Source organism: Amia ocellicauda, chromosome 8 (genome assembly GCF_036373705.1).
Source record: "Amia ocellicauda isolate fAmiCal2 chromosome 8, fAmiCal2.hap1, whole genome shotgun sequence".
Lineage (NCBI taxonomy): Eukaryota > Metazoa > Chordata > Actinopteri > Amiiformes > Amiidae > Amia > Amia ocellicauda.
This window is the reverse complement of record NC_089857.1, coordinates 9,707,241-9,725,261: the sequence shown is the minus strand read 5'-3', so window position 1 is coordinate 9,725,261 and position 18,021 is coordinate 9,707,241. Positions and strand designations below refer to the sequence as shown.

General features: G+C 43.4%; 15 non-coding genes across 15 annotated transcripts; all 15 read left to right on the top strand.

Annotated features, from left to right (window-relative positions):
• Nucleotides 1-469: 469 nt before the first annotated feature.
• Nucleotides 470-588, top strand: LOC136755671 (5S ribosomal RNA). Its single transcript, XR_010817786.1, has one exon. It is a non-coding gene; the product is annotated as a 5S ribosomal RNA (ribosomal RNA).
• Nucleotides 589-1,654: 1,066 nt separating this feature from the next.
• On the top strand, nt 1,655-1,773 carry LOC136755670 (5S ribosomal RNA). The gene has a single exon (XR_010817785.1). It is a non-coding gene; the product is annotated as a 5S ribosomal RNA (ribosomal RNA).
• Nucleotides 1,774-2,842: 1,069 nt separating this feature from the next.
• Nucleotides 2,843-2,961, top strand: LOC136757127 (5S ribosomal RNA). The gene has a single exon (XR_010819169.1). It is a non-coding gene; the product is annotated as a 5S ribosomal RNA (ribosomal RNA).
• A 1,066-nt stretch (nt 2,962-4,027) lies between these two features.
• Nucleotides 4,028-4,146, top strand: LOC136756977 (5S ribosomal RNA). The gene has a single exon (XR_010819026.1). It is a non-coding gene; the product is annotated as a 5S ribosomal RNA (ribosomal RNA).
• Nucleotides 4,147-5,201: 1,055 nt separating this feature from the next.
• On the top strand, nt 5,202-5,320 carry LOC136758113 (5S ribosomal RNA). The gene has a single exon (XR_010819916.1). It is a non-coding gene; the product is annotated as a 5S ribosomal RNA (ribosomal RNA).
• A 1,066-nt stretch (nt 5,321-6,386) lies between these two features.
• On the top strand, nt 6,387-6,505 carry LOC136756438 (5S ribosomal RNA). Its single transcript, XR_010818523.1, has one exon. It is a non-coding gene; the product is annotated as a 5S ribosomal RNA (ribosomal RNA).
• A 1,056-nt stretch (nt 6,506-7,561) lies between these two features.
• Nucleotides 7,562-7,680, top strand: LOC136755669 (5S ribosomal RNA). The gene has a single exon (XR_010817784.1). It is a non-coding gene; the product is annotated as a 5S ribosomal RNA (ribosomal RNA).
• A 1,056-nt stretch (nt 7,681-8,736) lies between these two features.
• LOC136755668 (5S ribosomal RNA) lies at nt 8,737-8,855 on the top strand. Its single transcript, XR_010817783.1, has one exon. It is a non-coding gene; the product is annotated as a 5S ribosomal RNA (ribosomal RNA).
• Nucleotides 8,856-9,911: 1,056 nt separating this feature from the next.
• Nucleotides 9,912-10,030, top strand: LOC136755667 (5S ribosomal RNA). Its single transcript, XR_010817782.1, has one exon. It is a non-coding gene; the product is annotated as a 5S ribosomal RNA (ribosomal RNA).
• Nucleotides 10,031-11,096: 1,066 nt separating this feature from the next.
• LOC136756779 (5S ribosomal RNA) lies at nt 11,097-11,215 on the top strand. Its single transcript, XR_010818839.1, has one exon. It is a non-coding gene; the product is annotated as a 5S ribosomal RNA (ribosomal RNA).
• Nucleotides 11,216-12,281: 1,066 nt separating this feature from the next.
• LOC136755938 (5S ribosomal RNA) lies at nt 12,282-12,400 on the top strand. Its single transcript, XR_010818045.1, has one exon. It is a non-coding gene; the product is annotated as a 5S ribosomal RNA (ribosomal RNA).
• A 1,066-nt stretch (nt 12,401-13,466) lies between these two features.
• On the top strand, nt 13,467-13,585 carry LOC136756938 (5S ribosomal RNA). The gene has a single exon (XR_010818989.1). It is a non-coding gene; the product is annotated as a 5S ribosomal RNA (ribosomal RNA).
• A 1,055-nt stretch (nt 13,586-14,640) lies between these two features.
• On the top strand, nt 14,641-14,759 carry LOC136756599 (5S ribosomal RNA). The gene has a single exon (XR_010818673.1). It is a non-coding gene; the product is annotated as a 5S ribosomal RNA (ribosomal RNA).
• A 1,058-nt stretch (nt 14,760-15,817) lies between these two features.
• On the top strand, nt 15,818-15,936 carry LOC136756804 (5S ribosomal RNA). Its single transcript, XR_010818863.1, has one exon. It is a non-coding gene; the product is annotated as a 5S ribosomal RNA (ribosomal RNA).
• A 1,055-nt stretch (nt 15,937-16,991) lies between these two features.
• On the top strand, nt 16,992-17,110 carry LOC136756008 (5S ribosomal RNA). The gene has a single exon (XR_010818115.1). It is a non-coding gene; the product is annotated as a 5S ribosomal RNA (ribosomal RNA).
• Nucleotides 17,111-18,021: the final 911 nt, after the last annotated feature.

The following is an 18,021-nucleotide window of genomic DNA, read 5'->3' as shown; positions in this document are numbered from 1 at the left end:
TCTCTTCATATGTTTTACTGGTTTACATTTGTCTCAGCAACCTGTTGAATGATTCTTCTGCTTTCAAAACAAAATGACAACAGGATGAATGCACACACTTGAAAATACAATACATGCAATGTTATGCATCATAGTGATGCAACCTCCTTTCAGTTTCATACTGCATGTCAATTGAAATCCTTACTGAAATGCACACCTTCTCAAGATTGCGCTTGACTGGCGTGTCAGGCACTCAATTACAGCTGTTTTATCAAGACAATGTGTTCGTTTTGTAATATATAGTTCCGGTCTGGTGTGGCACCCCAGCTAACGCACAACGTTGCCACAACGTTTCGTGTTAGCAGGGACTGTCTGCGGCGCGCTGGTGTGTCCCGGACTTTAGAGTAGAGAGACAGTTCAATTGCAAGTATGAGCGGCAGAAACGGATATTGCCTTCCCTTTAAGTAGAGCGTCAGGGACAGCCTCCCTGGCTTACGGCCATACTAGCCTGAATACGCCCGATCTCGTCCGATCTCGGAAGCTAAGCAGGCTCGGGCCTGGTCAGTACTTGGATGGGAGACCGCCTGGGAATACCAGGTGCTGTAAGCTTTTGCATCTTTTACACACCAGAGGGCGACAAATCACGAGTTTTAACTTTGGATACACGCAATTTCATCATTATTTCAGATTTGACTTCCCCAAATACACAGGCATACAATAGATCTTGTTCTCCAACGTAAACGGTCCCTAGTAACTAGTGTACATTCGTAAATAAATTGAGCATCATGGCTAGAAGTGACTAAATGTTGCCTAATCTTTCTCATCGAGAAATGACACAATTACAGCAACACAAAAAGGAACTCCACCGGACAAAGTTCAGTGCTCACAAGGAGCCTCATTCAACACACACGGTTCCATTCCCATTCATGCAAAGCACGAAAGTGTAAAACTTGGGACAATACTTGAGAGCAAAGATCACATTCAATCTCATTCAAGGCACGGATGTGAATGCAACGGGATGAAATTACTGAAATGATGCCTGCCCTCGAACTGTGATGATGGACTACCCGACTCGCCAATAATATTGGGTTCTGGTGTATTGAAATACAGGAGCTGCTGGATTTGTGTGTTTTCTTACCCCCTCACCATAGTTTGTCAAATGTTTAAACAACTGAACTTATATTCAAGGTTTGTTTCTCTTCATATGTTTTACTGGTTTACATTTGTCTCAGCAAGCTGTTGAATGATTCTTCTGCTTTCAAAACAAAATGACAACAGGATGAATGCACACACTTGAAAATACAATACATGCAATGTTATGCATCATAGTGATGCAACCTCCTTTCAGTTTCATACTGCATGTCAATTGAAATCCTTACTGAAATGCACACCTTCTCAAGATTGCGCTTGACTGGCGTGTCAGGCACTCAATTACAGCTGTTTTATCAAGAGAATGTGTTCGTTTTGTAATATATAGTTCCGGTCTGGTGTGGCACCCCAGCTAACGCACAACGTTGCCACAATGTTGCCACAACGTGGCGTGTTAGCAGGGACTGTCTGCGGCGCGCTGGTGTGTCCCGGGCTTTAGAGTAGAGAGACAGTTCAACTGTAAGTATGAATGGCAGAAACGGATATTGCCTTCCCTTTAAGTAGAGCGTCAGGGACAGCCTCCCTGGCTTACGGCCATACTAGCCTGAATACGCCCGATCTCGTCCGATCTCGGAAGCTAAGCAGGCTCGGGCCTGGTCAGTACTTGGATGGGAGACCGCCTGGGAATACCAGGTGCTGTAAGCTTTTGCATCTTTTACACACCAGAGGGCGACAAATCACGAGTTTTAACTTTGGATACACGCAATTTCATCATTATTTCAGATTTGACTTCCCCAAATACACAGGCATACAATAGATCTTGTTCTCCAACGTAAACGGTCCCTAGTAACTAGGGTACATTCATAAATAAATTGAGCATCATGGCTAGAAGTGACTAAATGTTGCCTAATCTTTCTCATCGAGAAATGACACAATTACAGCAACACAAAAAGGAACTCCACCGGACAAAGTTCAGTGCTCACAAGGAGCCTCATTCAACACACACGGTTCCATTCCCATTCATGCAAAGCACGAAAGTGTAAAACTTGGGAACATACTTGAGAGCAAAGATCACATTCAATCTCATTCAAGGCACGGATGTGAATGCAACGGGATGAAATTACTGAAATGATGCCTGCCCTCGAGCTGTGATGATGGACTACCCGACTCGCCAATAATATTGGGTTCTGGTGTATTGAAATACAGGAGCTGCTGGATTTGTGTGTTTTCTTACCCCCTCACCATAGTTTGTCAAATGTTTAAACAACTGAACTTATATTCAAGGTTTGTTTCTCTTCATATGTTTTACTGGTTTACATTTGTCTCAGCAACCTCAGCAAAAATGATTCTTCTACTTTCAAAACAAAATGACAACAGGATGAATGCACACACTTGAAAATACAATACATGCAATGTTATGCATCATAGTGATGCAACCTCCTTTCAGTTTCATACTGCATGTCAATTGAAATCCTTACTGAAATGCACACCTTCTCAAGATTGCGCTTGACTGGCGTGTCAGGCACTCAATTACAGCTGTTTTATCAAGACAATGTGTTCGTTTTGTAATATATAGTTCCGGTCTGGTGTGGCACCCCAGCTAACGCACAACGTTGCCACAATGTTGCCACAACGTGGCGTGTTAGCAGGGACTGTCTGCGGCGCGCTGGTGTGTCCCGGGCTTTAGAGTAGAGAGACAGTTCAACTGTAAGTATGAATGGCAGAAACGGATATTGCCTTCCCTTTAAGTAGAGCGTCAGGGACAGCCTCCCTGGCTTATGGCCATACTAGCCTGAATACGCCCGATCTCGTCCGATCTCGGAAGCTAAGCAGGCTCGGGCCTTGTCAGTACTTGGATGGGAGACCGCCTGGGAATACCAGGTGCTGTAAGCTTTTGCATCTTTTACACACCAAAGGGCGACAAATCACAAGTTTTAACTTTGGATACACGCAATTTCATCATTATTTCAGATTTGACTTCCCCAAATACACAGGCATACAATAGATTTTGTTCTCCAACGTAAACGGTCCCTAGTAACTAGTGTACATTTGTAAATAAATTGAGCATCATGGCTAGAAGTGACTAAATGTTGCCTAATCTTTCTCATCGAGAAATGACACAATTACAGCAACACAAAAAGGAACTCCACCGGACAAAGTTCAGTGCTCACAAGGAGCCTCATTCAACACACACGGTTCCATTCCCATTCATGCAAAGCACGAAAGTGTAAAACTTGGGAACATACTTGAGAGCAAAGATCACATTCAATCTCATTCAAGGCACGGATGTGAATGCAACGGGATGAAATTACTGAAATGATGCCTGCCCTCGAACTGTGATGATGGACTACCCGACTCGCCAATAATATTGGGTTCTGGTGTATTGAAATACAGGAGCTGCTGGATTTGTGTGTTTTCTTACCCCCTCACCATAGTTTGTCAAATGTTTAAACAACTGAACTTATATTCAAGGTTTGTTTCTCTTCATATGTTTTACTGGTTTACATTTGTCTCAGCAACCTGTTGAATGATTCTTCTGCTTTCAAAACAAAATGACAACAGGATGAATGCACACACTTGAAAATACAATACATGCAATGTTATGCATCATAGTGATGCAACCTCCTTTCAGTTTCATACTGCATGTCAATTGAAATCCTTACTGAAATGCACACCTTCTCAAGATTGCGCTTGACTGGCGTGTCAGGCACTCAATTACAGCTGTATTATCAAGACAATGTGTTCGTTTTGTAAAATATAGTTCCGGTCTGGTGTGGCACCCCAGCTAACGCACAACGTTGCCACAATGTTGCCACAACGTGGCGTGTTAGCAGGGACTGTCTGCGGCGCGCTGGTGTGTCCCGGGCTTTAGAGTAGAGAGACAGTTCAACTGTAAGTATGAACGGCAGAAACGGATATTGCCTTCCCTTTAAGTAGAGCGTCAGGGACAGCATTCCTGGCTTACGGCCATACTAGCCTGAATACGCCCGATCTCGTCCGATCTCGGAAGCTAAGCAGGCTCGGGCCTGGTCAGTACTTGCATGGGAGACTGCCTGGGAATACCAGGTGCTGTAAGCTTTTGCATCTTTTACACACCAGAGGGCGACAAATCACGAGTTTTAACTTTGGATACACGCAATTTCATCATTATTTCAGACTTGACTTCCCCAAATACACAGGCATACAATAGATCTTGTTCTCCAACGTAAACGGTCCCTAGTAACTAGGGTACATTCGTAAATAAATTGAGCATCATGGCTAGAAGTGACTAAATGTTGCCTAATCTTTCTCATCGAGAAATGACACAATTACAGCAACACAAAAAGGAACTCCACCGGACAAAGTTCAGTGCTCACAAGGAGCCTCATTCAACACACACGGTTCCATTCCCATTCATGCAAAGCACGAAAGTGTAAAACTTGGGAACATACTTGAGAGCAAAGATCACATTCAATCTCATTCAAGGCACGGATGTGAATGCAACGGGATGAAATTACTGAAATGATGCCTGCCCTCGAACTGTGATGATGGACTACCCGACTCGCCAATAATATTGGGTTCTGGTGTATTGAAATACAGGAGCTGCTGGATTTGTGTGTTTTCTTACCCCCTCACCATAGTTTGTCAAATGTTTAAACAACTGAACTTATATTCAAGGTTTGTTTCTCTTCATATGTTTTACTGGTTTACATTTGTCTCAGCAACCTGTTGAATGATTCTTCTGCTTTCAAAACAAAATGACAACAGGATGAATGCACACACTTGAAAATACAATACATGCAATGTTATGCATCATAGTGATGCAACCTCCTTTCAGTTTCATACTGCATGTCAATTGAAATCCTTACTGAAATGCACACCTTCTCAAGATTGCGCTTGACTGGCGTGTCAGGCACTCAATTACAGCTGTTTTATCAAGACAATGTGTTCGTTTTGTAATATATAGTTCCGGTCTGGTGTGGCACCCCAGCTAACGCACAACGTTGCCACAACGTTTCGTGTTAGCAGGGACTGTCTGCGGCGCGCTGGTGTGTCCCGGACTTTAGAGTAGAGAGACAGTTCAATTGCAAGTATGAGCGGCAGAAACGGATATTGCCTTCCCTTTAAGTAGAGCGTCAGGGACAGCCTCCCTGGCTTACGGCCATACTAGCCTGAATACGCCCGATCTCATCCGATCTCGGAAGCTAAGCAGGCTCGGGCCTGGTCAGTACTTGGATGGGAGACCGCCTGGGAATACCAGGTGCTGTAAGCTTTTGCATCTTTTACACACCAGAGGGCGACAAATCACGAGTTTTAACTTTGGATACACGCAATTTCATCATTATTTCAGATTTGACTTCCCCAAATACACAGGCATACAATAGATCTTGTTCTCCAACGTAAACGGTCCCTAGTAACTAGTGTACATTCGTAAATAAATTGAGCATCATGGCTAGAAGTGACTAAATGTTGCCTAATCTTTCTCATCGAGAAATGACACAATTACAGCAACACAAAAAGGAACTCCACCGGACAAAGTTCAGTGCTCACAAGGAGCCTCATTCAACACACACGGTTCCATTCCCATTCATGCAAAGCACGAAAGTGTAAAACTTGGGACAATACTTGAGAGCAAAGATCACATTCAATCTCATTCAAGGCACGGATGTGAATGCAACGGGATGAAATTACTGAAATGATGCCTGCCCTCGAACTGTGATGATGGACTACCCGACTCGCCAATAATATTGGGTTCTGGTGTATTGAAATACAGGAGCTGCTGGATTTGTGTGTTTTCTTACCCCCTCACCATAGTTTGTCAAATGTTTAAACAACTGAACTTATATTCAAGGTTTGTTTCTCTTCATATGTTTTACTGGTTTACATTTGTCTCAGCAACCTGTTGAATGATTCTTCTGCTTTCAAAACAAAATGACAACAGGATGAATGCACACACTTGAAAATACAATACATGCAATGTTATGCATCATAGTGATGCAACCTCCTTTCAGTTTCATACTGCATGTCAATTGAAATCCTTACTGAAATGCACACCTTCTCAAGATTGCGCTTGACTGGCGTGTCAGGCACTCAATTACAGCTGTTTTATCAAGAGAATGTGTTCGTTTTGTAATATATAGTTCCGGTCTGGTGTGGCACCCCAGCTAACGCACAACGTTGCCACAATGTTGCCACAACGTGGCGTGTTAGCAGGGACTGTCTGCGGCGCGCTGGTGTGTCCCGGGCTTTAGAGTAGAGAGACAGTTCAACTGTAAGTATGAATGGCAGAAACGGATATTGCCTTCCCTTTAAGTAGAGCGTCAGGGACAGCATCCCTGGCTTACGGCCATACTAGCCTGAATACGCCCGATCTCGTCCGATCTCGGAAGCTAAGCAGGCTCGGGCCTGGTCAGTACTTGGATGGGAGACTGCCTGGGAATACCAGGTGCTGTAAGCTTTTGCATCTTTTACACACCAGAGGGCGACAAATCACGAGTTTTAACTTTGGATACACGCAATTTCATCATTATTTCAGATTTGACTTCCCCAAATACACAGGCATACAATAGATCTTGTTCTCCAACGTAAACGGTCCCTAGTAACTAGGGTACATTCATAAATAAATTGAGCATCATGGCTAGAAGTGACTAAATGTTGCCTAATCTTTCTCATCGAGAAATGACACAATTACAGCAACACAAAAAGGAACTCCACCGGACAAAGTTCAGTGCTCACAAGGAGCCTCATTCAACACACACGGTTCCATTCCCATTCATGCAAAGCACGAAAGTGTAAAACTTGGGAACATACTTGAGAGCAAAGATCACATTCAATCTCATTCAAGGCACGGATGTGAATGCAACGGGATGAAATTACTGAAATGATGCCTGCCCTCGAACTGTGATGATGGACTACCCGACTCGCCAATAATATTGGGTTCTGGTGTATTGAAATACAGGAGCTGCTGGATTTGTGTGTTTTCTTACCCCCTCACCATAGTTTGTCAAATGTTTAAACAACTGAACTTATATTCAAGGTTTGTTTCTCTTCATATGTTTTACTGGTTTACATTTGTCTCAGCAACCTGTTGAATGATTCTTCTGCTTTCAAAACAAAATGACAACAGGATGAATGCACACACTTGAAAATACAATACATGCAATGTTATGCATCATAGTGATGCAACCTCCTTTCAGTTTCATACTGCATGTCAATTGAAATCCTTACTGAAATGCACACCTTCTCAAGATTGCGCTTGACTGGCGTGTCAGGCACTCAATTACAGCTGTTTTATCAAGACAAATGTGTTCGTTTTGTAAAATATAGTTCCGGTCTGGTGTGGCACCCCAGCTAACGCACAACGTTGCCACAACGTGGCATATTAGCAGGGACTGTCTGCGGCGCGCTGGTGTGTCCCGGGCTTTAGAGTAGAGAGACAGTTCAACTGTAAGTATGAACGGCGGAAATGGATATTGCCTTCCCTTTAAGTAGAGCGTCAGGGACAGCCTCCATGGCTTACGGCCATACTAGCCTGAATACGCCCGATCTCGTCCGATCTCGGAAGCTAAGCAGGCTCGGGCCTGGTCAGTACTTGGATGGGAGACCGCCTGGGAATACCAGGTGCTGTAAGCTTTTGCATCTTTTACACACCAGAGGGCGACAAATCACGAGTTTTAACTTTGGATACACGCAATTTCATCATTATTTCAGATTTGACTTCCCCAAATACACAGGCATACAATAGATCTTGTTCTCCAACGTAAACGGTCCCTAGTAACTAGGGTACATTCGTAAATAAATTGAGCATCATGGCTAGAAGTGACTAAATGTTGCCTAATCTTTCTCATCGAGAAATGACACAATTACAGCAACACAAAAAGGAACTCCACCGGACAAAGTTCAGTGCTCACAAGGAGCCTCATTCAACACACACGGTTCCATTCCCATTCATGCAAAGCACGAAAGTGTAAAACTTGGGAACATACTTGAGAGCAAAGATCACATTCAATCTCATTCAAGGCACGGATGTGAATGCAACGGGATGAAATTACTGAAATGATGCCTGCCCTCGAACTGTGATGATGGACTACCCGACTCGCCAATAATATTGGGTTCTGGTGTATTGAAATACAGGAGCTGCTGGATTTGTGTGTTTTCTTACCCCCTCACCATAGTTTGTCAAATGTTTAAACAACTGAACTTATATTCAAGGTTTGTTTCTCTTCATATGTTTTACTGGTTTACATTTGTCTCAGCAACCTGTTGAATGATTCTTCTGCTTTCAAAACAAAATGACAACAGGATGAATGCACACACTTGAAAATACAATACATGCAATGTTATGCATCATAGTGATGCAACCTCCTTTCAGTTTCATACTGCATGTCAATTGAAATCCTTACTGAAATGCACACCTTCTCAAGATTGCGCTTGACTGGCGTGTCAGGCACTCAATTACAGCTGTTTTATCAAGACAAATGTGTTCGTTTTGTAAAATATAGTTCCGGTCTGGTGTGGCACCCCAGCTAACGCACAACGTTGCCACAACGTGGCATATTAGCAGGGACTGTCTGCGGCGCGCTGGTGTGTCCCGGGCTTTAGAGTAGAGAGACAGTTCAACTGTAAGTATGAACGGCGGAAATGGATATTGCCTTCCCTTTAAGTAGAGCGTCAGGGACAGCCTCCATGGCTTACGGCCATACTAGCCTGAATACGCCCGATCTCGTCCGATCTCGGAAGCTAAGCAGGCTCGGGCCTGGTCAGTACTTGGATGGGAGACCGCCTGGGAATACCAGGTGCTGTAAGCTTTTGCATCTTTTACACACCAGAGGGCGACAAATCACGAGTTTTAACTTTGGATACACGCAATTTCATCATTATTTCAGATTTGACTTCCCCAAATACACAGGCATACAATAGATCTTGTTCTCCAACGTAAACGGTCCCTAGTAACTAGGGTACATTCGTAAATAAATTGAGCATCATGGCTAGAAGTGACTAAATGTTGCCTAATCTTTCTCATCGAGAAATGACACAATTACAGCAACACAAAAAGGAACTCCACCGGACAAAGTTCAGTGCTCACAAGGAGCCTCATTCAACACACACGGTTCCATTCCCATTCATGCAAAGCACGAAAGTGTAAAACTTGGGAACATACTTGAGAGCAAAGATCACATTCAATCTCATTCAAGGCACGGATGTGAATGCAACGGGATGAAATTACTGAAATGATGCCTGCCCTCGAACTGTGATGATGGACTACCCGACTCGCCAATAATATTGGGTTCTGGTGTATTGAAATACAGGAGCTGCTGGATTTGTGTGTTTTCTTACCCCCTCACCATAGTTTGCCAAATGTTTAAACAACTGAACTTATATTCAAGGTTTGTTTCTCTTCATATGTTTTACTGGTTTACATTTGTCTCAGCAACCTGTTGAATGATTCTTCTGCTTTCAAAACAAAATGACAACAGGATGAATGCACACACTTGAAAATACAATACATGCAATGTTATGCATCATAGTGATGCAACCTCCTTTCAGTTTCATACTGCATGTCAATTGAAATCCTTACTGAAATGCACACCTTCTCAAGATTGCGCTTGACTGGCGTGTCAGGCACTCAATTACAGCTGTTTTATCAAGACAAATGTGTTCGTTTTGTAAAATATAGTTCCGGTCTGGTGTGGCACCCCAGCTAACGCACAACGTTGCCACAACGTGGCATATTAGCAGGGACTGTCTGCGGCGCGCTGGTGTGTCCCGGGCTTTAGAGTAGAGAGACAGTTCAACTGTAAGTATGAACGGCAGAAACGGATATTGCCATCCCTTTAAGTAGAGCGTCAGGGACAGCCTCTCTGGCTTACGGCCATACTAGCCTGAATACGCCCGATCTCGTCCGATCTCGGAAGCTAAGCAGGCTCGGGCCTGGTCAGTACTTGGATGGGAGACCGCCTGGGAATACCAGGTGCTGTAAGCTTTTGCATCTTTTACACACCAGAGCGCGATAAATCACGAGTTTTAACTTTGGATACACGCAATTTCATCATTATTTCAGATTTGACTTCCCCAAATACACAGGCATACAATAGATCTTGTTCTCCAACGTAAACGGTCCCTAGTAACTAGGGTACATTCGTAAATAAATTGAGCATCATGGCTAGAAGTGACTAAATGTTGCCTAATCTTTCTCATCGAGAAATGACACAATTACAGCAACACAAAAAGGAACTCCACCGGACAAAGATCAGTGCTCACAAGGAGCCTCATTCAACACACACGGTTCCATTCCCATTCATGCAAAGCACGAAAGTGTAAAACTTGGGAACATACTTGAGAGCAAAGATCACATTCAATCTCATTCAAGGCACGGATGTGAATGCAACGGGATGAAATTACTGAAAAGATGCCTGCCCTCGAACTGTGATGATGGACTACCCGACTCGCCAATAATATTGGGTTCTGGTGTATTGAAATACAGGAGCTGCTGGATTTGTGTGTTTTCTTACCCCCTCACCATAGTTTGTCAAATGTTTAAACAACTGAACTTATATTCAAGGTTTGTTTCTCTTCATATGTTTTACTGGTTTACATTTGTCTCAGCAACCTGTTGAATGATTCTTCTGCTTTCAAAACAAAATGACAACAGGATGAATGCACACACTTGAAAATACAATACATGCAATGTTATGCATCATAGTGATGCAACCTCCTTTCAGTTTCATACTGCATGTCAATTGAAATCCTTACTGAAATGCACACCTTCTCAAGATTGCGCTTGACTGGCATGTCAGGCACTCAATTACAGCTGTATTATCAAGACAATGTGTTCGTTTTGTAAAATATAGTTCCGGTCTGGTGTGGCACCCCAGCTAACGCACAACGTTGCCACAATGTTGCCACAACGTGGCGTGTTAGCAGGGACTGTCTGCGGCGCGCTGGTGTGTCCCGGGCTTTAGAGTAGAGAGACAGTTCAACTGTAAGTATGAACGGCAGAAACGGATATTGCCTTCCCTTTAAGTAGAGCGTCAGGGACAGCATTCCTGGCTTACGGCCATACTAGTCTGAATACGCCCGATCTCGTCCGATCTCGGAAGCTAAGCAGGCTCGGGCCTGGTCAGTACTTGCATGGGAGACCGCCTGGGAATACCAGGTGCTGTAAGCTTTTGCATCTTTTACACACCAGAGGGCGACAAATCACGAGTTTTAACTTTGGATACACGCAATTTCATCATTATTTCAGATTTGACTTCCCCAAATACACAGGCATACAATAGATCTTGTTCTCCAACGTAAACGGTCCCTAGTAACTAGGGTACATTCGTAAATAAATTGAGCATCATGGCTAGAAGTGACTATATGTTGCCTAATCTTTCTCATCGAGAAATGACACAATTACAGCAACACAAAAAGGAACTCCACCGGACAAAGTTCAGTGCTCACAAGGAGCCTCATTCAACACACACGGTTCCATTCCCATTCATGCAAAGCACGAAAGTGTAAAACTTGGGAACATACTTGAGAGCAAAGATCACATTCAATCTCATTCAAGGCACGGATGTGAATGCAACGGGATGAAATTACTGAAATGATGCCTGCCCTCGAACTGTGATGATGGACTACCCGACTCGCCAATAATATTGGGTTCTGGTGTATTGAAATACAGGAGCTGCTGGATTTGTGTGTTTTCTTACCCCCTCACCATAGTTTGTCAAATGTTTAAACAACTGAACTTATATTCAAGGTTTGTTTCTCTTCATATGTTTTACTGGTTTACATTTGTCTCAGCAACCTGTTGAATGATTCTTCTGCTTTCAAAACAAAATGACAACAGGATGAATGCACACACTTGAAAATACAATACATGCAATGTTATGCATCATAGTGATGCAACCTCCTTTCAGTTTCATACTGCATGTCAATTGAAATCCTTACTGAAATGCACACCTTCTCAAGATTGCGCTTGACTGGCGTGTCAGGCACTCAATTACAGCTGTATTATCAAGACAATGTGTTCGTTTTGTAATATATAGTTCCGGTCTGGTGTGGCACCCCAGCTAACGCACAACGTTGCCACAATGTTGCCACAACGTGGCGTGTTAGCAGGGACTGTCTGCGGCGCGCTGGTGTGTCCCGGGCTTTAGAGTAGAGAGACAGTTCAACTGTAAGTATGAACGGCGGAAATGAATATTGCCTTCCCTTTAAGTAGAGCGTCAGGGACAGCCTCCCTGGCTTACGGCCATACTAGCCTGAATACGCCCGATCTCGTCCGATCTCGGAAGCTAAGCAGGCTCGGGCCTGGTCAGTACTTAGATGGGAGACCGCCTGGGAATACCAGGTGCTGTAAGCTTTTGCATCTTTTACACACCAGAGGGCGACAAATCACGAGTTTTAACTTTGGATACACGCAATTTCATCATTATTTCAGATTTGACTTCCCCAAATACACAGGCATACAATAGATCTTGTTCTCCAACGTAAACGGTCCCTAGTAACTAGGGTACATTCGTAAATAAATTGAGCATCATGGCTAGAAGTGACTAAATGTTGCCTAATCTTTCTCATCGAGAAATGACACAATTACAGCAACACAAAAAGGAACTCCACCGGACAAAGTTCAGTGCTCACAAGGAGCCTCATTCAACACACACGGTTCCATTCCCATTCATGCAAAGCACGAAAGTGTAAAACTTGGGAACATACTTGAGAGCAATGATCACATTCAATCTCATTCAAGGCACGGATGAGAATGCAACGGGATGAAATTACTGAAATGATGCCTGCCCTCGAACTGTGATGACGGACTACCCGACTCGCCAATAATATTGGGTTCTGGTGTATTGAAATACAGGAGCTGCTGGATTTGTGTGTTTTCTTACCCCCTCACCATAGTTTGTCAAATGTTTAAACAACTGAACTTATATTCAAGGTTTGTTTCTCTTCATATGTTTTACTGGTTTACATTTGTCTCAGCAACCTGTTGAATGATTCTTCTGCTTTCAAAACAAAATGACAACAGGATGAATGCACACACTTGAAAATACAATACATGCAATGTTATGCATCATAGTGATGCAACCTCCTTTCAGTTTCATACTGCATGTCAATTGAAATCCTTACTGAAATGCACACCTTCTCAAGATTGCGCTTGACTGGCGTGTCAGGCACTCAATTACAGCTGTTTTATCAAGAGAATGTGTTCGTTTTGTAATATATAGTTCCGGTCTGGTGTGGCACCCCAGCTAACGCACAACGTTGCCACAATGTTGCCACAACGTGGCGTGTTAGCAGGGACTGTCTGCGGCGCGCTGGTGTGTCCCGGGCTTTAGAGTAGAGAGACAGTTCAACTGTAAGTATGAACGGCAGAAACGGATATTGCCTTCCCTTTAAGTAGAGCGTCAGGGACAGCCTCCCTGGCTTACGGCCATACTAGCCTGAATACGCCCGATCTCGTCCGATCTCGGAAGCTAAGCAGGCTCGTGCCTGGTCAGTACTTGGATGGGAGACCGCCTGGGAATACCAGGTGCTGTAAGCTTTTGCATCTTTTACACACCAGAGGGCGACAAATCACGAGTTTTAACTTTGGATACACGCAATTTCATCATTATTTCAGATTTGACTTCCCCAAATACACAGGCATACAATAGATCTTGTTCTCCAACGTAAACGGTCCCTAGTAACTAGGGTACATTCGTAAATAAATTGAGCATCATGGCTAGAAGTGACTAAATGTTGCCTAATCTTTCTCATCGAGAAATGACACAATTACAGCAATACAAAAAGGAACTCCACCGGACAAAGTTCAGTGCTCACAAGGAGCTTCATTCAACACACACGGTTCCATTCCCATTCATGCAAAGCACGAAAGTGTAAAACTTGGGAACATACTTGAGAGCAAAGATCACATTCAATCTCATTCAAGGCACGGATGTGAATGCAACGGGATGAAATTACTGAAATGATGCCTGCCCTCGAACTGTGATGATGGACTACCCGACTCGCCAATAATATTGGGTTCTGGTGTATTGAAATACAGGAGCTGCTGGATTTGTGTGTTTTCTTACCCCCTCACCATAGTTTGTCAAATGTTTAAACAACTGAACTTATATTCAAGGTTTGTTTCTCTTCATATGTTTTACTGGTTTACATTTGTCTCAGCAACCTGTTGAATGATTCTTCTGCTTTCAAAACAAAATGACAACAGGATGAATGCACACACTTGAAAATACAATACATGCAATGTTATGCATCATAGTGATGCAACCTCCTTTCAGTTTCATACTGCATGTCAATTGAAATCCTTACTGAAATGCACACCTTCTCAAGATTGCGCTTGACTGGCGTGTCAGGCACTCAATTACAGCTGTTTTATCAAGACAATGTGTTCGTTTTGTAATATATAGTTCCGGTCTGGTGTGGCACCCCAGCTAACGCACAACGTTGCCACAACGTTTCGTGTTAGCAGGGACTGTCTGCGGCGCGCTGGTGTGTCCCGGACTTTAGAGTAGAGAGACAGTTCAATTGCAAGTATGAGCGGCAGAAACGGATATTGCCTTCCCTTTAAGTAGAGGGTCAGGGACAGCCTCCCCGGCTTACGGCCATACTAGCCTGAATACGCCCGATCTCGTCCGATCTCGGAAGCTAAGCAGGCTCGGGCCTGGTCAGTACTTGGATGGGAGACCGCCTGGGAATACCAGGTGCTGCAAGCTTTTGCATCTTTTACACACCAGAGGGCGACAAATCACGAGTTTTAACTTTGGATACACGCAATTTCATCCTTATTTCAGATTTGACTTCCCCAAATACACAGGCATACAATAGATCTTGTTCTCCAACGTAAACGGTCCCTAGTAACTAGGGTACATTCATAAATAAATTGAGCATCATGGCTAGAAGTGACTAAATGTTGCCTAATCTTTCTCATCGAGAAATGACACAATTACAGCAACACAAAAAGGAACTCCACCGGACAAAGTTCAGTGCTCACAAGGAGCCTCATTCAACACACACGGTTCCATTCCCATTCATGCAAAGCACGAAAGTGTAAAACTTGGGAACATACTTGAGAGCAAAGATCACATTCAATCTCATTCAAGGCACGGATGTGAATGCAACGGGATGAAATTACTGAAATGATGCCTGCCCTCGAACTGTGATGATGGACTACCCGACTCGCCAATAATATTGGGTTCTGGTGTATTGAAATACAGGAGCTGCTGGATTTGTGTGTTTTCTTACCCCCTCACCATAGTTTGTCAAATGTTTAAACAACTGAACTTATATTCAAGGTTTGTTTCTCTTCATATGTTTTACTGGTTTACATTTGTCTCAGCAACCTCAGCAAAAATGATTCTTCTACTTTCAAAACAAAATGACAACAGGATGAATGCACACACTTGAAAATACAATACATGCAATGTTATGCATCATAGTGATGCAACCTCCTTTCAGTTTCATACTGCATGTCAATTGAAATCCTTACTGAAATGCACACCTTCTCAAGATTGCGCTTGACTGGCGTGTCAGGCACTCAATTACAGCTGTTTTATCAAGACAATGTGTTCGTTTTGTAATATATAGTTCCGGTCTGGTGTGGCACCCCAGCTAACGCACAACGTTGCCACAACGTTTCGTGTTAGCAGGGACTGTCTGCGGCGCGCTGGTGTGTCCCGGACTTTAGAGTAGAGAGACAGTTCAACTGCAAGTATGAGCGGCAGAAACGGATATTGCCTTCCCTTTAAGTAGAGCGTCAGGGACAGCCTCCCTGGCTTACGGCCATACTAGCCTGAATACGCCCGATCTCGTACGATCTCGGAAGCTAAGCAGGCTCGGGCCTGGTCAGTACTTGGATGGGAGACCGCCTGGGAATACCAGGTGCTGTATGCTTTTGCATCTTTTACACACCAGAGGGCGACAAATCACGAGTTTTAACTTTGGATACACGCAATTTCATCATTATTTCAGATTTGACTTCCCCAAATACACAGGCATACAATAGATCTTGTTCTCCAACGTAAACGGTCCCTAGTAACTAGGGTACATTCGTAAATAAATTGAGCATCATGGCTAGAAGTGACTAAATGTTGCCTAATCTTTCTCATCGAGAAATGACACAATTACAGCAACACAAAAAGGAACTCCACCGGACAAAGTTCAGTGCTCACAAGGAGCCTCATTCAACACACACGGTTCCATTCCCATTCATGCAAAGCACGAAAGTGTAAAACTTGGGAACATACTTGAGAGCAAAGATCACATTCAATCTCATTCAAGGCACGGATGTGAATGCAACGGGATGAAATTACTGAAATGATGCCTGCCCTCGAACTGTGATGATGGACTACCCGACTCGCCAATAATATTGGGTTCTGGTGTATTGAAATACAGGAGCTGCTGGATTTGTGTGTTTTCTTACCCCCTCACCATAGTTTGTCAAATGTTTAAACAACTGAACTTATATTCAAGGTTTGTTTCTCTTCATATGTTTTACTGGTTTACATTTGTCTCAGCAACCTGTTGAATGATTCTTCTGCTTTCAAAACAAAATGACAACAGGATGAATGCACACACTTGAAAATACAATACATGCAATGTTATGCATCATAGTGATGCAACCTCCATTCAGTTTCATACTGCATGTCAATTGAAATCCTTACTGAAATGCACACCTTCTCAAGATTGCGCTTGACTGGCGTGTCAGGCACTCAATTACAGCTGTTTTATCAAGACAATGTGTTCGTTTTGTAATATATAGTTCCGGTCTGGTGTGGCACCCCAGCTAACGCACAACGTTGCCACAACGTTTCGTGTTAGCAGGGACTGTCTGCGGCGCGCTGGTGTGTCCCGGACTTTAGAGTAGAGAGACAGTTCAACTGCAAGTATGAGCGGCAGAAACGGATATTGCCTTCCCTTTAAGTAGAGCGTCAGGGACAGCCTCCCTTTCTTACGGCCATACTAGCCTGAATACGCCCGATCTCGTCCGATCTCGGAAGCTAAGCAGGCTTGGGCCTGGTCAGTACTTGGATGGGAGACCACCTGGGAAAACCAGGTGCTGTAAGCTTTTGCATCTTTTACACACCAGAGGGCGACAAATCACGAGTTTTAACTTTGGATACACGCAATTTCATCATTATTTCAGATTTGACTTCCCCAAATACACAGGCATACAATAGATCTTGTTCTCCAACGTAAACGGTCCCTAGTAACTAGGGTACATTCGTAAATAAATTGAGCATCATGGCTAGAAGTGACTAAATGTTGCCTAATCTTTCTCATCGAGAAATGACACAATTACAGCAACACAAAAAGGAACTCCACCGGACAAAGTTCAGTGCTCACAAGGAGCCTCATTCAACACACACGGTTCCATTCCCATTCATGCAAAGCACGAAAGTGTAAAACTTGGGAAAATACTTGAGAGCAAAGATCACATTCAATCTCATTCAAGGCACGGATGTGAATGCAACGGGATGAAATTACTGAAATGATGCCTGCCCTCGAACTGTGATGATGGACTACCCGACTCGCCAATAATATTGGGTTCTGGTGTATTGAAATACAGGAGCTGCTGGATTTGTGTGTTTTCTTACCCCCTCACCATAGTTTGTCAAATGTTTAAACAACTGAACTTATATTCAAGGTTTGTTTCTCTTCATATGTTTTACTGGTTTACATTTGTCTCAGCAACCTGTTGAATGATTCTTCTGCTTTCAAAACAAAATGACAACAGGATGAATGCACACACTTGAAAATACAATACATGCAATGTTATGCATCATAGTGATGCAACCTCCTTTCAGTTTCATACTGCATGTCAATTGAAATCCTTACTGAAATGCACACCTTCTCAAGATTGCGCTTGACTGCCGTGTCAGGCACTCAATTACAGCTGTTTTATCAAGAGAATGTGTTCGTTTTGTAATATATATTTCCGGTCTGGTGTGGCACCCCAGCTAACGCACAACGTTGCCA